Source organism: Coloeus monedula (genome assembly GCF_965178545.1).
Source record: "Coloeus monedula genome assembly, chromosome: 10".
In the NCBI taxonomy this organism is placed as follows: domain Eukaryota; kingdom Metazoa; phylum Chordata; class Aves; order Passeriformes; family Corvidae; genus Coloeus; species Coloeus monedula.
In genome coordinates this window covers 7,835,308-7,853,627 of record NC_138790.1, presented here as the reverse complement: position 1 = coordinate 7,853,627, position 18,320 = coordinate 7,835,308, and positions in this window count along the sequence as shown.

The following is an 18,320-nucleotide window of genomic DNA, read 5'->3' as shown; positions in this document are numbered from 1 at the left end:
TAGGCTGACAAAATTCCCTCTACCCTCTGGAACTGAGAAATATCTCTTCCTCAAAACTGAGGAGTCATACATGTGTTTGCAATAATGTAATAGACAACCTCAAGTGATTAACTGTAAGTGATAAAAAATCCTATTCATCTGTCTGAAAAAAACAACAAAGCAAACACATGATCGTTGAGTCTCCTTTCGCAAATCACCTTAAGTGGTGTCATTCCACCTCTGACAATAAGTCAAAACTCAGCATCAGAATATGAAGTTGGAGCTTCTTCATAAAATGAAAAGAATTCTGAATTTGTTTTCTTTCAGAGTCTTTGCCTTTCCTCACTTATTATTCTCTCATCTGACATACAATGGTCAGCCACTCTCATCAACAGAGAAATCCTTCTTTCACATCTCCTGGGTTCCTAGAACACACTGGGGCAGGGTGAAGGGTCTGGGGAAGCACTTTCAGGTGTCTTCCACCTCCCTGATATTTGACAGGGGATTTTCTTTCTGCTGGGTTTTAATATTCTCAAGCTCTCTGTCATGGACAGTATAAGTTCATAGGTAAGTAATTACAGGACGTAGAACTAAAACTCCTTTTCTATCAGGAGAGATTTCAGGTTAAGCAACCATTTACTTCACCTTCAATGAACTTGAAGGAAAGGGTTGTTCTTCACAGGTTATTCTATGGGTTTGGGGTTCCAAAGGGTCAAGTCCTGATCTTTAAATCCCTGGTCTAGTAGGTCACATTGTCTCCTGACTACATTGAAACTACTTATACAAATCAGGTTAAGTGAAGAGTTCATGGCAGGTGACAATCCTGACAACATTCTGAAAAGTCCAGAGAATCACTATTATAGGAATGTTTTATACACACAATAACATTATACGACCTTTTATTAGAAACCATTCAAATTTTTGGCAGTGAAAGCATACTAAAGTGAGGATGTTCATAGAGCCTGTAGAATTAGAAGCCTGAAGTACAAGTCAAACTTTTAGCAATGATGGTTTCTTTTGCTAAAAGTAGGAATTACAATTCCAGCTTCATGGTCAGTGAAAATTTTGCGCTGGCTACAGAGGCCCAGTTCATACACTCTTAAAAGGAAATGAAAGGCAGAATGAATCCTTCCTTCCCATCCACAGACCCTGAACTACAGCCACTATATTTCAGGAATACAAGCAAGAAAGTTGTATGGTTTACAAACTGCATAAACTCCAGCTCCTTAAAAGGCAAATCTTACTGGACTGGGCCAGTGAAAAGGTTTCAGTATCTGAAGGTTTGTAACACTGAAGTGAGACCAAGAATACACTTTGCGAAACACTCATTGATCTCCTACTGTCTCTTTCGTGTGCTTAGGAACAATGTACCCCAATCTCTGGCATTTCAGCAGTGCTTCTCCACAGGACCTTTGGAGAAACAAGCAGAAGTCACACGCACTACCGCTGAGATAATAACACTTGGTTTACTTCCACATTTCAATTGTTCTCTGAATCATGAATATCACTTACTGTATCAAGCAGGTCTCAGAAACAAGAACAGCTTAATCAGACAGTCTAAATGGTGCTTCAGCTTCATGTTATGCTGTCCTTTGTAAGAGCTGGCCCTGCACAAGCCCTTACTTGGTCCCATACACAGCCCCTGGGTTAGACCTTTCCTTTAAGAGGCCTTGACCTAAGTAGGAGGTTTGAGCTGAGTATTCCATTCCAGCAGCTGCTGGTTGTTTAATGCTTTCAGAAAGATTTTTCACATGAGAGCTGAGGTAAAAAAGAAACCCCACTCAGAACAATGACAACAAAAGAAACCTAAACCCATCCACGATCAGAAAATTCTCAACCTTCAAAGTTTTTGTACCCTGGTAGACTGCTGAAAAAGGCCACTCTGTCGCTGTTGCTGCCCTCCCTCAGGCCCCCTCCACTGGCCACTGTGACTGACAGGGCACAGGGTTAGGATGCTCTATCTGACCCAACTCAGCTGTTGCTGTGCCGTGATGCAAGACTTTAGAGCTGAACAGTAACAAATAAAGCCCATGGAAGAGAGCCTCAGCTGGATGGAAAATGACGCTGTGGTGCTTTACACCACTCAGGTCCCACTCTCACGCATTAGTGGTCTTTAATCAGTTTAATCATTAATGGCTTAATGTAAAAGTAGGGTTTGTCAGTAGAAAATAGCAGCTTTGGAAACAATGAGCACTTTTTCCTAATCAATATTCTAGATCTTCTATCAGCTCTCGCAGTGAATCAGTATTACATTTCTTTGGTTTTATAACGTCTCAAGTAACCTGAGATACAATTCTTAAAAATGTTGGAATGAAATAAGGATGGAATTGTGCTTACCCACTGACGTCCAGCATCCCACAGTATGTATTTCTTACTATGGATAGACTCATTTTTAATAACGTGGGTAACCACTGTTTTAATGTTCATTCTACTATCTCGATATATACATAATGATGTCAGTGGTAAATAATAGTAAAATTAATATTGCGTCAATGCATTTCCTCATCCGCTATTTTTAAGGATGGATGGATGAATTAATAGTCGGGGGTGGTTCTGTAAAGGAAATAAGATATCTGGGGAATATATTCTCCCATAACCTCTTTGACTTGGAATTTAATACACAGATGTAAACACACCTGGTTTCTGCTGGGAATAAAACCATGACCATCTCATAAGGAAGGCACGGGGCCAGGGCCAATAAAGGTCTGCACTGCCTACAATTGCAAAGTCTGTACTTAAGGAAGTTGGCTCCAAAGTGAAATCCAAAACCATAAGAGCTTTCTAGGCTTTCTACACATTTGGCAAAGCACCTAAATCTCCCGATGCTTGTGCTGGTTAGAGCTCTCCAGAATGAAATGCTGAGCACAGACATACCTCTGGATTCTAGACCATGATATCAGGGCTATTTCCCATTTTCCTTCAAGAAGTGTCTAATGTAAAATACAGAAATCAGTCCTGCTGTCAGGGCTTGCCAGCAAGGACTTGATGCTTTCACTTCGGTACTTTAAACTCAAAGATGTCCCTGCTGGTTGTTCCCCTTTTAAATATTGCATTGCTTGTTGCACAGTGACCTAGATTCAACAAGATAGAAGCAGAATTGTTTTGGATGCCAAAAGTGCTTTAAAAGAATGCCCTACTTGGATCCAAATAGCTGTTAAGTCTACGTCAGGGCTCTCCCCTGAGAGATAACAGTGTGAATTTAAATGTCTCCAGCCTGAGGGCAACAGTGTACTGTACTGTTCAACTTCTTGGGCAACCCGTTTTAGCTACCAGAGGATGCTTAAAAGAAGGCTAATGCTTTTTCTTCAATTTAAAGCAAGACACTAGAACTGCAGGGTGAGGTGTATGTTTCTGTCAGTGGCTCTGCTGAGCTCAGAACCTCCTGTTAAATCAGACCTTTCACTAGAAAGAGGGTGGAGTTCAAGCAGGAGGCAGATATTTGGTTTGAGGCAGATTTGGTCATATGAACATGGACATCTGCTAACTTTCATATGAAATGAGGCACACAGGACAGAAGGCACAGGGGAGAGCTGTCTTCTGGAGTGATGCTTGGGCTTCCAATTTTGGTCTTAGACACCTGAGGCCTGAATAAAAGCCATGGTTTAAAGACAATGGAAGTGAGTGGAGTGGAGCATGGTTTGGCTGTCATTTCCCCTCCTCCTTTTTAATATGCAGTTCTTGTCATATTAATAATCATTAATACTGAAACCAAATTTCCTCCTCTGCAGCCTTTTGCAGGCAGAGCCCACTGTCAGTATCTTAGTCAGGAGCTCATCTCTTATAATTCTGCTTCTTCATCCCTCTGAATGCTTTGATTAGGGATTTTATTGTTTGAGAAAAAAATTCAGCTGTCAATCTTCCAAATCAGCTGCTCTATTTTATGTTCATCATCCATTCTTATTTAACAGCATATGTGACCTTAATATGCCCTTCACATTTTAAAGATTAGGTGTAGACCTATGCAAGCAAAGAAAAAGCCCACAATATATCTATTTACTTCTCAGTCCATCAAGAGGTAAGATAGAATATTGCCTAGCTAAGGACACAGAACAGATGCAGGACCAACGTTATTGATCTGATGTATTTGATTATAGGACTGTGACCCAAAATTTGCTCATTCTTCTGATAACCTGATAGGATGGCTTTGTGTGTCTAACTGTTTCACTGAAATAAATGTTTTTACAAAGTAAATTGGAATGAGAACATTAATGATGGTTCCCTAAGAATTTTTATTTATAGAATCAGAAAGAGCTATAATATGAAACCATGAATTGAAAGATATTAATGTCAAATATGTATTCTAAAATTATTTAGGATTTTGGTCTCTGTATTACAAGAAGGTAAATACTGGGCACCTTGATAACCACAGCTTTCCCAGGTAGCAAGATTCAAAAAATCTAAATTAAAATATTTCCCTTCAAGAATGTATGTTTTGATCCATTTTTACATGAAAATGACTGTAATTCTGCTCTTACAGATCTATTCAGATCTTAATACTGGACTGGAATATTTGGTGAAAAAAAAATATCCTCAAGCAGCTATAAAATGTATTGTTCTTAATGCTTTATGAGAAGTAATGCATGACTTTGGTATCTTTCAAATTAATACCACCAACAATGTAAATACAAGTTTTTGCAAAACACAGAGAAACGCCAAGAGCTCATGGCTTATAATTAAAAATATTCAGGAGACTCAAAGACCAGTACCAGGCATAACAGAACTGCCCTGATCAGGTGTAGATAGGATCTGCCAGTTTAACACCAAATACTTATGACTACAATATATAGAGAAAATTTCAGTGAATTGCACACCTCAGATTCTGTACTGTAAATGTTTTCATTCCAATTGTTATATCTTGTGATGGCCTTTGACTAAAGGCACCTTTGTATTAGGAACCTAAGACAGAGCTGAAAATGCCTGTTCTAATGGTCAGCTTTGCCACCCTTTAAATTCCTGCATTCAGGGAAATACTCAAGACACTGAATGCTCATGGATATCAAAGGGTGAAACCCTCTCACAGTCTCTCCAGCCCACACCATTCTGCATTTCCTCACCTTTATAATGGTAACAACATCTAACATAATGCGGTTTGGAGGCAGAGCTCACACAGAATGCCTGGCTCTTAAAAATTTTACTTACCAGCTGACCAACTTCAATATGGACATCAGTAAGACACAGTGCGTAAGGAACCCCTACAGTGCAAGATTCATCCAAGTAATGTTTTAGGGGTATCCCTGAAGGTACTTTGTGCATAGACATATCTATATTATTACCTCCACGGTGTCTGATAAAAGGACATAGCAAATAATCTACAATGGAATACATCCTATGTTTTTAAACTCAGCAGCCTGTGGTTGCCATAGTTATTAAACATACTGTAAACATTGTTTGTTATTTGCAGTATATTGCCCTTTAAGAGAAACAGAGCAATATATGTAGCATAGCTACACAGATGACCCACAGAATGTTTGCAGTTGGAACTGATAACTTGTGTTGGCAACTTGCCCTGCCAACTTGTCTTTCCAGATGAGGGGATGGTGTTTCCTGCTGTGGAAGCAGTGCTCAAACACTTCAGGGGAAAGAGGCAAGCAGGCCCACAGGGTCAAATGGGATCATGATATCAACTAAGTAGGGAGTGTCAAAAAAAAAGTATCATGGCGGGACTAAATTGGTAAAGCAGCATTACATAAGTAAACTCATCAAACTGGTAGAATATTTGAGTGCTTTATTTCTCACAGAAGGATTGTGCATCTCTCTGTATTAGAGAAGTGGTACTCAACCACCAAATTGTCTTGGCATCCTGATTAAACAGGTGAGCAATTCTGCTCTCCACCCTTATAAATTTCAACTGAAGGCAGCTCTAGCAGTGTGGTAAATGTGGAAGACACATTCACAGCTGAAGGTTGCAGCAGCATTTTAAGCTTGCAACTATCATATTATGAAAGTTTCATTTTATGGTAGCTAGGAACAGATTTGTCAGGGTTCCTTCTTTCAAAATCCTGATTCCCATCTCTCCACCAGTCAGAGCCTACATGATTCTTGACTAGTTCCACCAGATCGCATTTTTCCTTGTTAATCATCATGCCAGCTGATGTGGTCAGCCTTTGAAATATTTTTGCCTGATGATACAAGCCACAATTGGACCATCTCAGTTAAGCTGTTGGAAACTAGAGGAATTCACAGGCAGATAGAAGGCAGACAAAATGTCAGCTAATTTGCAAGCCACAGTTAGAAATCAGTGCCTCAATAGATAAGAAACCTAAATACCACAAATCCAATTTTAGTCAAACTTCCTGTGCAATACTGTTCATTTCTATTCACCTCTTTACTGATTCAATGGTTTCAGCATGAGCTTACTCCTTACCAGGTATAGGATGATCCCCACAGAACAGATGCTATGGATAGCCCAGCTATGATAAATGATTCAGAGCCTGATCCTGAACAGAAATCAAAGAACATCTAAAAAGGGAAAAAGGATAGAGAGTTTCAAGTGGTTTCATCCCTCTTAAACTTGCTTTTTGACAAAGTCATCCTTCAGAATAGAACCATCCTTGACAGTCCTTTCAATACTTGAAGGGCGCTTATAAGAAAGGTGGGGACAGACTTATTTTCATCAGAAAAGCTGTGATTACAAGGGGTTATGATTTTAAAATGAAAGGTGGTAGATTCAGACTAGATATAACGAAGAAGTTTTTTTCACTGGGGGCAATGAAACTCTGGCACAGGTGGTCCAGAGAGGTGGTGGAAGCCCCATCCTGGACACAATCAAGGCCAGGTTGGACAGGGTTCTGAGCAACCTGATCGAGAGGAGAATGTCCTTGCTCCATAGAGAGGGGTTACAGCAAATGGCCCCTTCCAACCCAAACCATTCTATGATTCAAGACATTTTCTGGAAATATATTTTATTTTAAATGGAATTTATAACTACTCAGATATACTGTTCATTTTTGGCCTTGTGGAAGCCTGTGAAAAAAGCACCTTGGGCAAAGCTGACATATTTCAGAGTCCCAGCAAAGACAGCCTGTTCCAGGGCCCTAAGCCAAGAAAATACATGGAAGCCAGGCTTACACTGCCAAGATGTGTCCAGGGCAATATTTCTTGTCAAAGGCCTTGGTGCATCAGGGCCAGCCCTTATTATGTGGCATCAGACCAAACCATTAAGAATAAAAATTAGAGGAGAATTTCTCTTCTGGGGGAGAATACTTCTGAAACTATCTTAGATGGGGGAAAAAACAGAGTAAAACTTCTGGTTTTCTTCCCAAAATTCTTTTTAGGTAGAGGTTTCTAAACGTCTGAATGGGGACTGTACAGGGCTGTTATCTGTCCTAAAAGGAAAGGAACACAACTTAGTGAATTATTTTCAAAAGTACACCCTGTGTTCCATTTTCACTCATGTGTTTCTCTGTCCATTATGTTTCTAGATTGGTGCTAGAATGAGTTCTCTGGGCCCAGGAGAGTCCCTGGTAACCTAAGGGTTGTGTAGGTGCAACAGGGTCCAGGACTTTTCATGGAGCTCACTTGATCCTACTGCTACACAAGAACACCAAAATGAGCACAACATAGTTTTAAACATCGTTACTGTCACTCTAATGCTGGCTGGGGCATTTCTCTTTTTAGAGAGGGCATTTTGGCTCTATGACCAATGAAATACAGAAATACAGAGAAGACTCAGAAAAAGTTTGACACATTTCAACAGAAAAAAACCACAAAACCCCTTTTTTGCTAGATAGCAGTAAACTCATCTATTTTTACCCAATTCTTATATCATGATTTTAATGAGTGTTTGACCAGCCTGACTCATAAATAAATACTTGTCTTTTGAAGAGGGAAAAATAAAGAACACAGATATGTCATTATATCTGTAATTTTTGACTACACAATCTACATAAACTGAGCGCAGACCAGAGCAGCTCAGTCCTGGCACAGATGAAATTCAACTATTATTGTGTAAAAGACTAGAGATTCAAAGCTGAAATCCAGAGTCGTCAAAGTATAATTGCAGTCCCCTGGCATTTGAAACTATACTATTACTTTGAATATCCCAATTTGTGGAATTGTTTCAATGAAAAACAAATGTAACTTCTCAAAGAGCTGAGGCTAAAGAACCACTGTATTAATCCACAATAAAGATATTAACTCTGGTGTCTAGGCCGAACTGCAATATGGATGATATCCCCTCCCCTTGTAAAAATATCCCAGAATTTTCAGGTGGAAAATCTTACTTTCTGGGTTATATTGCTAAGGATAGATCCTCCCTGAAAATATAAATTTTCTGATATGTTAATTAAAGGAGTGCCTACCAGGGGATTCAGACAGATTTTGAATAAAGCCCACTCTAGTTCAGATTATCTACCCTAAACTTTAGAAGCTGAAAAGAACATTTTGATTAGGTATGAGAAATTAAACAGCCAAAGAAGCCTCTGAAGCATAACAACGTATTTCTTTTGGTTTTTTTTTCTCTATCCAAATGAAAAAGAAGAGAAACAAGCATGAATAAACAAATAAACTAATAATGCAAACGGTCTCCTGAAGCTAAACTGGTCTCTGAAGTTTGTGTTACCTGAGACTTCCAAACATAAACTATACGGGATTTATTTTGCAATAATCCAGCCACAAGGCAAGGGAACAGGGAAGAAATAGTGTTTTAAATCTTCAAACAATAAGATTAAGTATTCAAGTTAAAAACATATTCTTGCACTGGATTTGAAATGTAAACAACCAGAATCAGTAGCAACTACTAACATAATTTTGTGAAAAGTTCTAATCAAGAGTTTGGTCAAGTGCAATGTTTTCACATTTACCACACACATTTTTGAAATTATCAACTCTTCATAATTTTTTTATTATTATTTGACTAGTCAGCCTAAAGTATGTCACAATCTGTCTTTGCTCTGACAGTGCTGAGATAATTTAAATCTAGACAGACTTTCACTAATTTAACCCAGTGCCTGACAAGGTTCTGTGCGTGGAACGTGAAAGGAAGGGGGTTGAAGTGGGAATAGAGTCAATTTTGGTCACTGGCTCCTGAGGACAGGGAATAATAGAAGCTGAAAGATCAATTAAATTATTTCTTGAATGACTGTTTAAAAATATTTCACCTCTAGAGAAGAGCAGCTTCAAAAATTGGTGTGGGATATGGAGCTTTTTGTAGCTTGATTTTTTTTATTGCAGGTCAATAGTGAATTGCAGTCACCTGCACTCAGCTCTAAAAATGTAAAATGAGCAGGTGATCTGGGCAGCTCCTACAAGACACATCAATTTCAAAAAACACACGAGATGTAATGAATGTACTGTCATCCTCCTGGTAACAGGACTGAGGAACTGTGGAAACTGAACAGAAACGGCTCCTTCAGAGCACATTAAATCACAATATGGGAATAATGCCATTTAGATGTAGAAGTTTTATTCTCTAATTCCGCCAGTATGGCACCTTTCAAAAACTATTTAGGGTGAAAATCTCCAAAGAAATTATAAAGGCATCAAAATCTCTAAAAGGTCCAATTAATGATGCTTTTATTTTGTATGTTTGATGTAACACAGTCAATCTCTTCCTTCCCTAGCACATTTTCAGTTATTTGTCTCATGAACCAGGATGCTTTGAAGGCAAGAACTCCTGCACAGAGAATCTCTTTGTCTGCCGGAAGTTTCATGTGTCAGTACATTCAATGAAAAAACAAGTTTCTTTTCCATGTAATAGTCTAATGTCAGTAATTTGAAATAGAGTTATGTCCCTTGGCATTTATTAACTAAACTGAAAATTCCCTTCACTATTTGAGCACACCAAAATTGCTGTTTCTTATGACATCCAGATAATTGAGGCTGCACTGTATTTTATATTGGAAAAATTGGATTTTTTTTTTTTTAACTACCTAAAAACTGGTTCTCTCTTGCAAAATAGTTACCTTAGGCCATATTATACTGTTTCAGGACAGAATTAATCTAAGATTTTGATAAATAGTCTATCAGGCAAGGAACAATGAAACTAGAGGAAGCTAGAGAAAACCCTTAGGAAAAATGTCTTCTCTAGGATGCCAGTGCAGTGCTGAGAAAAGTTATTTGGGGTAGCTGAGGAATCTCCTACTTTGGAAGCCTTCCAGACTCAGGTAGGCAAAGATATAACTGACCTCATCTAGTGTGGGAGACTGTCTTGCCTTGAGGGGGAGGCTGGACCACGTGAGCGCTCCAAAGGTCTCTTCTGTCATCTTTACTTCTCTGAGGTACTGCTGTGATTGTTTGGATTGAATTAATGCACAGAGGCTGCAGTTCAAGGAACCACCTAAGAGCAGGCAAGGGGACATGGCCATTAACAGAATGGATTAAAACATTTGTTTAGGTAATTTCATGAGACAGGGCCCCTGTACACAGAGAGGAATGACTTTGCTATCACCTGTGGATAAAAAAAAACCCTCTAAAAAAGCAAAAAACAAAAGCATAAAATGGGATATTAATATAATATAAATATTAAAATAGAAGGTTACAACCTAAAATAGAGTGAAAAGAGGATTAAAGGTTATAATGACCTGAAAAAATCCCCACTTAGTAAGGGGCTGAGGAATGAAGACAGACAGAGAGACAATGGACATGGGACAGGATACCAGCTCTGTATACCACAAGTAAACTACAAATATTAGGAGGAGAGGGAGACATAAATGCATGAGAGGATATAGAAGTAAACTCCATCAACAACATTTATCCTCACTGGAGGCAAAAATAAATTCTAGAAAAGTTGATAAAAGATGTTTGAACTACTGTTATAGGCAGCATCAACAAGTTCATGGAGGAGAATTTTTTGCACTGCTATGGCTACATTGGTAGCAGTGTCCTACCTAACTTTAAGATTAATTCAAATGTTTGCACATGTCTGCTGTATAAACAAAAAAAACCAACGAAAACCACCTCAAACTAACAGACAAAAAACCCAAGCCAAACAAAGCCTCAGAGAGTTGTAAACAACAAGTGAACTGAAGCTGTCGTTTACTTCTTGACTGCACATTAAATAAAGCACAAAACAAAAGACAAAAAAGGGAATGCTGTTTCATTTATGATTAAAATAACCCATCTTTCCTTTCTATCAGAAAGGCTTTATGGGGACAAATGTGGTGTGCCACTTTTCTACTCATGGGTGGCTGCCTCCTGTTTGGGAGACAGCTTCAGGTGTAAACATTTTAGCTCTCTTCTCACTCTCTGTCACTCTCAGCTGCAGAGGTAATACCCAATTTTTGCCTACCAGGAGCTTAGCTGCTAGACTGCTCAGAAGGTTTCTGCTTACTTGTCCTGAGTGAGGCCTTGTTCTGGCCATACTTCACTGCTGCATTTCTGCCTCCATACACTCTTGCCCCTTCCATTGCAGGGAAAGAAACGTAACCCTGATTTCTGTGAACCAAGTCCAGATTACAGCTACACATTTGCAGCTAGGAAGCAAAGCCTTGGTTCCCTTTCAAGGCTTCTGTGCAGTTCATACTGGAAGCTGTACAGAGCATTGTTTCCAAGTTCTCGTCTTTCCGTGCCAGCCACAGAGCAATCCTGTTCACTCTTTTGAGGGTGATATGCAGAGAATAAAACATAAAGAACAGAGAATTCTCTCAGGATAAAGAGTCAAAAAGATTGCTGTTCTCAGTCTTTCAAAGTAGACTTCAGCCAGGTGGCTTCAAATTTTTATGTTTAAGTCAGTAGAAAATTGTTCACTGTGTATAGTTAAGTATTACCAAGTTACCAGGTGTGGCTCAGAGAACACAGTAATGTTCTTAGGTTGGACTCTTTTCGCCATCATTGTCCCAAGTTCCCTGGATGCATGCCCACTGTTTTTTGCTCCTCTGTTCTATCCGCATAATGATGCGGATTTAAAAAAAAAAAACCAAATACAGAAAAGCTGCTAAAATAATTACTGATCACTGAAACTACCCAAGGATCATTTTTGGATGGAAAAATATAGACATTCCAAGTCCCAAGCCTGCTCTGACCCTTGCTTGATTGAAAGCAACATCTGTTTTCCAGGTTTCCAGCTGTGCTTGGCTAGCCAGAAGCAGCCAATTGCAGACATGTGTGACATTTCCTCAGCACATTATGTTGACATCACTGACATGATCACATGCACCTTATTAGAACAATGAACAGCAAAACTTCTCAACACCTTTTAAGTCTCAAGTAGCTCCATCCCAGGAAATTCAAACTTCTTTTCTTTCTTTATTTTTGTCCCACTCCCTTTGGGATGTTCTGAACTCTTAAAAAACCATCCTTCACTACCCTCTCTTTGAGAGCTGTAGATGCAGAGGTTGCTATTCAACAAAGCTGGCATAAGTTAACTCGTACACACCAAAAGAACAAAGGAAACTCCACATGAATGGGCTTAGTGGGAACAATGCAAAATCAAACCACTGCAACCAGATATTGTTTTAATTTTCCTTTTGTAAACTGAGACAGTATAACAGGAAGACAGGAGTACACGAGAGGGAATGTTCATTCTGTAGCTGCAGAGAAACTACACCAAAAAAAAAGGGGGGAGAAGGGTAGTATTTCAAACTTGCACTCCTGTCAACTTTGAAATTAGATCAGGAAAATAAAGATTGAAATATCAATACAATACAGACAGTCCTGAGGCCCTTAATAACAAGTAATTTTAAGATCAATACACTACTTTGTTTAACAGGCTGCTGAAACAGAGGTGTCTGAATAGAACAAATGTGTAAACAGCAACCTTTTCAGGAGAAGCCATTTGAGAGCCCCACCTGGGACGTGAGATGCTATCAGGCAAGCCACAGAATGCGTGGTGGCAGTAACTTAATTCAGCAGTGAAAGAAAAATAAATGTATGAATACTTTAACATTAATGCCGGATGAGACCCAATCCGCCTTACTCTGTGTCTCCATAGCTGCAGCCCTTGAGGAGGCAGCAGGAGGTAGCAGCCCAGATCCTGGAATACTCTATGCTGGTAGGCTGGATACTCCTCCTCCTCCTCCATACTCAGATTCATCTCCAAGAAAACAGTTCTGATTTACCTTACCCTGGAGTCAGTAGTGTCACTTCAGCTCATTCTGCCTGAAATTCACTGTCATACACAAAGCACAGTTTAATTCTGCACCAGGAATTTCTCTGCTCTTTCTCCTGGAATACCAATTTCTGCCACTATTTATCCTGTATTTTTGGTGGTAAATCTGCTGGTTGTTTTCCCTGCTTTACCTGAACAATTTGGGTCCCCTGGCTAACATTATCATGAACACCCAATTCCTTACCATGTATGCAAACTGAAAGGCAACACAGTTAATTGCATCAGCAACTTTCACATATGGCCAGACCAAGAAAGAATGTGCTTTGTGCCTAAATTGCACACCTATGGCAAACACACAGGCAGAATTTGAAGAGTTTCTCTTTTAATGACAGTGCAGCTAAGTAGGAAAATTGCCAATATAAGCAGCTGATTCCTGTTTATTTAGACATTTAATTGTGGTGCATGACTGATGTGGATACTTCTTTCATGCCTTCATTGCTACTCAAGCACAAGATAATACGTAAAAGAGAACTGGATACAAATCATTCTTGTCTCTATGCTCTATTTAGATCTAGTTGGATCAGTTAAAGACAGCCCTACAGTTAAAAATCAGAAAAAGGAAGCCTGAGTCTGAGTAGACTTTCTTCTAAAAGTTTGGGCCTGGAATGAAATCAGTATTCTAAGCATTTTTGACACATACAGCCTCATTAGATTCCATTTTTATTACTGTAGTAATAAGGCAAAAAAAAATTTTTTTTTTTGTAATTTTCAAAAGTAAACACATTCAGGTATGTAGCATTTCCAAGTTTTGGATATCTATAAAGCTCAAGCTACAAGAAATATGCCAGGTTTCAAAAAAAATTTAAAAAAAAACAAAAAACAAAAACAAAAAAACCTGCAACCAAAAAACCACTGCTGTCCAGATCTGTCTTTGCTTGTATTACAGACATCACCTTTGATTACTGAACTTGAAAGAATGTTTTAAATTGACCTTCCATTTGAAAAATAGTTCTGCTTGCTTACTCTTCCCATTTGCATCAGAAGTGAAAATAAACTAGCCATTTATGCATTTGTTCAGACTTTTGAATTAGTTTCATTTTCTGCTTGTATTACAGTGTTTGACTTACATGCACCACATGGGAATGCTTGTTTAAAAATTCATTTCAACTGGAAATTTTACATTCTGGAAGTTGTACAGCAAAATCTGTCTTGGTCTTCAACTAAACAAAACTGCAAGTCTAGCATGATACTGTCCATTTAAACTCCACTTTCTGAACTTTTTCTTATTGTTTATAAAGCATGATGAAGCTAATGAGCAGGAGAACCAGCTCAATTTGTCTTCATTACTGAGCCCATCATCAGTGGGCCCAATGGACATCACCCAGTGCATTGGGGGTTGGAACACTCATCTGACATTTGTGTGTTCATCAGCATCCAGAAAGCCCTGCACTATTCACAGGTGGAGCTGGCTCATGTGGTAAAACTTACCCTTTTTGCAAAGATGTTTAAAGATAAACAAACCAGCCTGGGGGATCAAGGCACAGGATATGAGTAAGGATATTTGTGACCCAGTCAGGGACTCCTTAATTGACCCTTAGGGCAAATAATAAATGTCCTTTAATTTTTTATTTGCATATATGAGAAACAATGCTGTGCAGTGTTCAAATATGTTATTGAGGTATGCTCTAGTTAGAGATTTATATTTTATTGTGAAAGAGAAGTTTGTTTAATAACATTTTCTTTCTGACAATAGAGTAGTGCACAGGGACTTTAGCCTTGAAACAGTGCCACAAAGATAAACATCATGTTACTTCAAAATAAAAATTAGAAAAAAGGTAATGCCCTGTGCTAAGGAGAAGTAAGTGAACACTGCTGACAGAAAATAAAAAAAAAAAAAAAAAAGGAACAATCCAAGGGAAAGATAGTAATTGCAACAGGCAGTGATCTTAACATGTTAGCCCTCCAACCACTGCCAAGTTATTTATGAACATCAATTTATTTACAGGCAGCTCTGGGAGAGGCAACCTAGGATAAAGCTCTTAAGTTTTGAGAATGGTACATGGGTGACAAAGCCTAGCAGAAGGCAGGCAGAGGAAGGTTACATCATCAGAATCTGAAATATGACCAAACCTTACTCATGTTTACTATAAAATAGTGAGGTTATGGATTTGGGCAGGAAGTTGAGCAAATACTGTGGGATCTTTTTCACAAGCATTCCCACCGTATTTTTCCAGTAATACATTCTCTGGAGGTCTGTTATTTCTACTGCAGTTATTAAAAAAAAAGAAGAAAACAAAGCAAAGGACTGAAGCAAGTATCACAAACATAGGTGCAAACAGAACCCACATGTAAAAGTTGCTATCTGGACTCTCTATAGATACTCTGATGTCACACAGACACACCTGTACTTACAGCAGAATAGTCACTACACAGCTCACAAACAGCAAACTGAATCTCCAGGGTTAAAAGCACGAGTGAGAGTTATTGTTTGCTGCTCCCGACTGTAACAGGCCTTTATATCCTGGTGAACATGCACAGAAAAGGCTTTCCAAAACACGTGATCAGATGCAGTCACCGTTTGAGTAGGAACCAGAAACAGCACCACACTGTTCTGCTCCAAACCATTCAAATTATGACTATAAAGTATTCAGACAAAACTGTGCTCAGTCAGTGTAAGGAACTTAAGAGACTATTGAAATACTTGCAATCTGAACATGGTCCAGGTTAAAGGACCAAAGATAAAAATCACTGAGCTATCTGCTGAATAGTGGCACGGCTGAAGGCTTGCATCTATTTTGTGAGGTGAGAAACAAACACCATTTGCCTGTAGAATCTTGGCAGAATTTGTTGGATTAACCACTTTCCCTCAAAATGGTTCCTATCTTCTGCCTCACATCAAACATTTTGCTGCTGTTCTGACACCTTTGCACATTGGGTCATGGAACAGGTATTTTTGCAGACTGCACATCAATTTCCATTAATGCATTACCTGAACAAATTGCTTGCACCTAAGAGCTGAAAGTGCTCAAAACAAGTGTCAAAGTTGTAGTGGAAATGCTGTAACACATTTGAAGAAATCAAAGGGCTGTGTGATCTAATTGTGCTAATCCAAACACTGAAAATTTATTAAAACAATTTGACAAGTGACTATAATTTTTAGACAGCTAAACAGGAGTGCTGTCTAAAAATAAATCCACAGGGTAGAATTTATTAGAAAAATGCTTACCAAAGTCAGGTCTTTCCATAAAGTCCTTTCAAAAATCACAGCCTAAGCACAGAATTTTCATCACTTGTATGTATTGCATTTCATTTGGGCAAGTGTAAAGTCAATGAAATTAAAACTGTGAGAACAGAAATGATCCCACAATAGCCCATTGACACTGATGTTTTACTGGAAAATTTAAACCAGGAAACATTTCCCCAAAACAGCAAATTGGCACTGCACATTTAAGACTTTGAAAACTGCCCAAGAGATGAACCCTTCAGTTCCAAATTTCCCAATTTCAAATATGCTTAAAGGAAATTCTATCTTCCACTAATCTATTCAGTACAAATTGTGTGGCAATTTGCAGAGTCTACAGCCATCTGGAGACAAGTGGGTTCTCTTGAGCCACCAATTCTCTCCAATTATTGAGCCATCACTCTTAAGAATGACACCTTCAGTCCATAATCACTTCTTTCCTGATACATGCCTGTGCAAATCCCAATATTCTGAAATGTCCAAGTCAAAGAGGTAAAAAGGAATTGTATGTGTAGGTACCCACACCTTTCGGTACTGTACAAAACAAGGCAAAACTTGCTCCCCATAACCACGTAAATACAGGGGTTTTGTTATCTTGTTATTTGACAAGTACTTGTTAATTCACAAATCTTTAACGCCTTTATGTCATACGAAAAAATTATTCAAGAAATACAGTAATGATTTCTTTTTGTATGATAAGCAAAAAATAACAACTTCCTGTGGCAAGGCAAAGCCATAGCCCATATTCACACATTTTTTTAACCAGAATTAGTTCCCTAAGACATAGGTTTCAAAGTGGCAGGTTGTTTTCTGAAATCAGCCCATCCAGAAGATGGAAAAGTTAAGAGAAAGCCTTCTTAATCTTTGAGTACATATTCTTCTCAAATAAAAATATCAGTTAGCGTCACTGCTACCTCCCAATTAATTATTATTTACAAAGGATGTGCACCAAACACATCTAAACTCAAACTCAGTAGATAAGGGAAGAGAATAAGGTGGGTTTGATGCAACCTTGAAAACACCCTGCACTGGACTAAAGTCCCATGAACTGCTTTGGTTAAAAGGTAGCTCCTTGACGTTTTCCAAAAGGATCTTATCTTGGAACAAACACTAAATTTATGTTCCTCAATAAGACACATTTTTCTGCTATATTCCGTATCAGGATTTACACATACATATCTGGTTCTACTGTCAATCACTAAAGTAAAGCCCCAGCCTCAGCCATTACTGTTGATGGGGGCTTGGCCATTCATGGGATTATTCCTAACATCCCTTGCTATTACAGTTACATAGACTGGACAAAATTTCAGAGTTCTGCTCACTGGGATGATATAAATATTTTTCAAGCAATAGAGTGAAATCATAAACTAAGCACCATACTCTGTGGCATTACCAGTTCTTTGGAGCTCAGAACACTGTCCAAGAGCAATTCCATTTATAGAAAAAATGCAGTGGGACTGTAAGAAATAGTGAACAGTCATACAGACATTGAACATTATTTGGGGGGAGCATGTTAAGTAGGAGGCTAATTGTAAAAGTTGCTGAGATGGAAATGAAAATTTGTCCCTTCTATCAAAGGAAAGGAAAAATAAATCTTTTTCGACCATACAAATTAAAGGAAGATGTTTGCATAACAACATTGCTTCATTCTCACTGCCAAGGGAGAAGCTGGAACCACTTTAATTCTGTGATTTTTTTCAAGTGCCAAATTATTTGGATATAGCTAGCCTAGAAATGAATAAATAAGCTCTAGGATCAACTTTCCAAATTATTCCATAACCTCTGATAGAAAAAAAGGAAGGAAAACAAGTTTCTATTTTCTTAGAATAGGATTTCTTAAATATTTTATTCCAGAGAAAAATCCATGTTATCCAATTTTAACTACTTAAAGTAGTGAGCTGATGTGCAATGTCAGTAAAAGCCTTTTTCCATGTGGAACCCAGCTTACCATGAAAGGAATGCTGTCCGCAGAACTGGACAGGCACTGAACACCTAAAAAACTCTTCAGGAGGCAGAAGACCTAAGCCTTGTGAATCCCTACAAGCCAAACAGTTGGACTTACTAACTCTCTATCCTCTTCACTACTGGGCTGAAGCTTGAAACATTAGTTTGACT